This window comes from Kogia breviceps, chromosome 6 (genome assembly GCF_026419965.1).
Source record: "Kogia breviceps isolate mKogBre1 chromosome 6, mKogBre1 haplotype 1, whole genome shotgun sequence".
Classification (NCBI taxonomy): Eukaryota; Metazoa; Chordata; class Mammalia; order Artiodactyla; family Physeteridae; genus Kogia; species Kogia breviceps.
The window spans coordinates 58,229,182-58,233,778 of record NC_081315.1 but is presented as its reverse complement, the minus strand read 5'-3'; the positions used below and the strand labels follow the sequence as shown (position 1 = coordinate 58,233,778).

General features: G+C 47.3%; 1 pseudogene; it reads right to left on the bottom strand.

Moving 5' to 3' along the window:
* Positions 1-3,694: 3,694 nt before the first annotated feature.
* LOC131758645 (large ribosomal subunit protein eL13 pseudogene) lies at positions 3,695-4,313 on the bottom strand (annotated as a pseudogene).
* Between the last annotated feature and the right edge of the window lie 284 nt (positions 4,314-4,597).

Here is a 4,597-nt window from a genome sequence, read left to right as displayed (position 1 = left end):
GAAGGAAAGGGTCGTGTATAGCTCATCAGTCAGGAGCACAGGTGAAAACCTGGTCTTCTGATTGGCATCTGAAGTGGAGTGGGAACAGTCTTGTAGGGCTGAGCCCTTAACCTGTGGGATTTGATGCCAGCTCCAGGCAGACAGGATCAGACTGAGTTAAATTGTAAGACACACAGCTGGTGTCACAGAGAATTACTTGGTGTGGGAAAAACCCCACACACCTCTGGTATCAGAAGTGTTCTGAGTGTGGCAGTAGTGTGAGACTAAAGGAGAACACAAGAGGAAAACTGAGGGGTTTTTTTGCACAAACCCAGAAGACAGGTAATATCATTATCCCTAATTTACTGAGGAGGAAAACGAGACCTGGAGAAGGGCAGTAACGGGCCTCAAATTGCAGGGCAAGTAAGTTGAGAAATCAGAAATGTAACCCAGACTTCATGCTTTTAATTGTTTGATCTTTCTAAATAGTAAGTAGCTCATTTCAAGCTCATGTATAATTTCGAAGCAAAATTTCTCATTTCGTTACCGAACCAAACTTGGGTCTACTTCCCTGCATGCAGTAAAGCGAAGACACCGGCTGTGGTGAAGGAAAGTGAAGTGTTTATTGCAGGGCATCAAGCAAGTCCAGGGCAGCTGATGCTTAAAAGACTGGCACTCCCCAGCGCTTTCAGGGAAAGGTTTTTGTTGTTGTTGTTTTGCGGTACGCGGGCCTCTCACTATTGTGGCCTCTCCCGTTGCGGAGCACAGGCTCCGGACACGCAGGCTCAGCGGCCATGGCTCACTGGCCCAGCAGCTCCGCGGCATGTGGGATCCTCCCGGACCGGGGCACGAACCCATGTCCCCTGCATCAGCAGGCGGATTCTCAACCACTGCGCCACCAGGGAAGCCCTGGAAAGGTTTTTAAAGACAAGATGAGGGAGCCAGGTTGTAAGGTGTGTGATCAGCTCGTGGATATTCTTTTGATTGGTTGGTGGTGATGTCATCGGGAGTCAACATCATCAACCTTCTGGTTCCAACCAGTCTGGGGTCTACAGGCTTGTGGGCAGCATACAGTTAATTTCTTCCCCCTGGCGGGAGTTTCAGTATCTGCGAAACAGCTGAAAGGACATGGCTCAGAAAATTATCTATAGCCCTTGAGGAGGAACTAAAGGTCCTTGACTTTGTTTAATGGCTAAACTATTATTATTTTGTCTTGCTTGACTATTTTTAATTCTTTCTGCATTTTCTCACTCCTCTGATTAAATTTACTCTTTGGAACTCAGGGAAGGCCTAGGAGGCTACAGTTTTTCTATAGACAAGAGGCAGGTGGAGGACGTGGGGGGCAGGGGAGTCTGTTCTGGGAAGGCCCCATGGGGTCCTGCTCAGTTACAATTTTATGCATTACACGTGTATTTTAAATTGTTTTAAGTTTTTGGAAATTCAGTTCAGAAGATTACATGTCTATTGGGAACCCTACAATTTGAAGTTTTCTATTTTCCTGTGTATTCATCAGGGTTGCTCTGTAGCCTGGCTTTGGAAAGTTTTGCATCTTTGGCTGCATATTGGTTTGGGGGAAACCTGGTCTCAAACACCTTCTGAGTTTGGGAGGAGGGTTTCTGGCATTACTTTTTTTTTTTTTTTATCTGGCCATGCCATGCAGCTTGCGGGATCTTAGTTCCCCGACCAGGGATCAAATCCATGCCTTCTGCACTGGAAGTGAAGAATCTTAACCATTTGACCGCCAGGGAAGTCCCTGTCATGACTATCGTTCTACTCATTTGTAGTGGGTTGAATAGTGTCACTCAAAAATTCAGGTTATGCAAAAAAAAAAAAGTAAAAAAAAAAAAATTCAGGTTATGGAACCTCGTGATGTGGACCTTATTTGGAAATGGGGTCTTTGCAGATGTAGTTAAGATAAGGCTTGAAATGAGATCATACTGGATTAGGGTGGGCCCTAAATCCAATGAGAGTGTCCTTACAAAAGACAGAAAAAGACACAGAGTAACATAGGGGAGAAGGCCATGGAAAGACAGAGACAGAGAGTGAAGTTAGCTGCCACAGCCAAGGAGCCACCAGCACCAGGTAGGGACAAGGAAGGATTCTCTTTCAGAGTTCTGGAGTCCAGAACTGTGAGAGAAATTAATTTTCTGTTGTTCCAAGTCTCCCAGTTTGTGGTAATTTGTTACAGAAGCCCTAGGAAACTAATATACCATCCTTCAAGACCTGGCCCCAAATTGACCTCCTTTCTATGGCCTTCCCCCATCATTTAAGAAAGAAGTATTTCTCCCTCCTCTGAACTCCAAGAATACTTTCTGTCTGTGCCATTCCTGAGGGTTCAGCTTTTTATTTTGTGTATGTCAGCTTCTCCAGAAGGAAAGTTTCTTTTTTAATCCTTCCTTGAGTTTCTACTTAGCTCCTAACTCAGTGATATTGGTGCAGGAAGAGTGGGGCGTGAGAGGATGGTCACGTCCTAGGTCTCAGGCGAGTCCCTGGGATGGCTGCCAGGTGAGGGCTCTTGGCTTCATACAGGAAGGAATTCAAGAGCGAGTGGAAGTAGAGTGAAAGCAGATTTATTCAAGGAGATACACACTCCATAGACGGAGTATGGGCCATCTCAGAAAGTGAGAGTGGCCCTGAGATACGGTGTGGTTAGTTTTCATGGGCTGGGTAATTTCATAGGCTAATAGTGGGAAGATTATTCCAACTATTTCAGGGAAGGGGTGGAGATTTCCAGGAACTGGGTCACTTCCCACTTTTTGGCCTTTTATGGTCAGCCTCAGAACTGTCATGGCGCCTGTGGGTGTGTCATTTAGCATGTATCACAATGAGCATAAAAGAGGCTCAAGGTCTAATGGAAGTTGACTTGTCCACCATCTTGGACTGGTTGGTTCTAACCAGTTTATGTTGTGTCCTCAATGGCTCTGTCATTCTTTTAAATGTGCCCTGCCTCCTTCCTGTCTCAATATATAAAGTGTTTAATATGTAATTGTTGAATATGGTTTTTGCAATTCTTTCTTTCCATTTAATGAATCCACATCTAATGAATCCACTCAACAAACAATTATTGAGTGCCTACAATGTGTCAGGCATTATTTCTTACCTTTGGGATAAATCTCTGAACCAAAAAGACAAAATTCAGTCTTATGAAGCCTACTCTCTAATGAGAATGTAAGTTTATGTATTGAAATTCACATGCCCTAGCTGCATATTTTAGACTAGTTTCTGTAGCTTTTCCTGTCCCTTTATTGTCCAGAACTAGTTTCCAATGCTGGAACTATCCTGGCATCTTTTCAGATCTTCTGCTTGAGTGCCAAGGCCAGAGAGGAGGGGGGGAAGTGACTTGAGGGGATCTCAGTTCTCATAGAATGGTTCTCTCACATAAGACATCCTTGTGTCCTGAACTTCTCTCTGCCCACTGAAACATGTTTGTAAACTGTGTTGGAGCCAACTTCTGGAGATTTGATTTGTAAGTCTGGATGCAAGCGGAGAGAACAGGAAGGCACATGCAAGGCTGGGCACAGTGTTAGCCAGTGTTAGCTTTGGTCTAGTCCCAGACAGGTGGCTAGTGCCACTTTTGCCAGGACTATCATCTGTCCTCCATTGCTGCCAAAATAAGGAATTCCTGCCTTTCTAAGTGGGTACAAATATTAGGCACCAGGACCACATATATGGGATAAGTAGGGTGTTTTTTAAATCACAATTTGCCAAGAGCACTTTACTTTTTCTTTTCAACCTCCTGTTCTGCAGCTTCCTTGGCCCTTTTTGCCGGGATGCCAAAGAGCCAGGCGATGGCGCGGGCCATGTGGAGCCTGGCGACCAACTTGAAGTTCTTCTTTTCTGTGATGACTCTGGCTTTCTCCTTCTTGTAGACATTTCGTGTGGGCATGGCTGGTCCCGTCAGCCGGGTGGCCAATCTGAGCTCTTCATCAGTGCTATCTGCCTTCTTGGGGGCCAAGGGCTTCCTGGGAAGAGGATGAGCTTGGAGCGGTACTCCTTGTACCGCTGCACGTTGGCCGGCAGGGACTCCGTGCGCTTGTTCCGCCGCCTTGGGTCCACTGAGATCCCAATGTTCCGGGCCACCTTCTTGTGCATGCCGGCCACCCTCAGCTCCTCCAGGCCGAAGCCCCTGCCGGCGCCCACCTTGGTGTGGTACCTGACTGTGGGGCATCTCACCACCAGCTGGAGGAGGCCAGACACGGGGCAATGAGGCAAGCCTTGGCCTGCCAGCCCTTGCGTCTGCGGATTTTGCCGGCCGGCTGGTTGAACCACGTGGCCACGCGCCCCTGCCAGTCCTTGTGGGAGTGGGGATTCAGGATCATGCCATTCCGGCTGGGTGCCACGGCTGCGGCCCACTCGCCTCCTCCGAGGGCTCACGGCAGCACAAAGACAGGGTGTTTTTAAAAAAATAAATAAATAAATTTATTTATTTATTTTTGGCCGTGTTGGGTCTTTGTTGCTGTGCGTGGGCTTTCTCTAGTTGCGGTGAGCGGGGGCTACTCTTCGTTGCGGTGTGTGGGCTTCTCATTGCAGTGGCTTCTCTTGTTCTGGAGCATGGGGTCTAGGGTGCACAGGCTTCAGTAGGTGTGGCACACGGGCTCATTAGTTGTGGCTCGCGGGC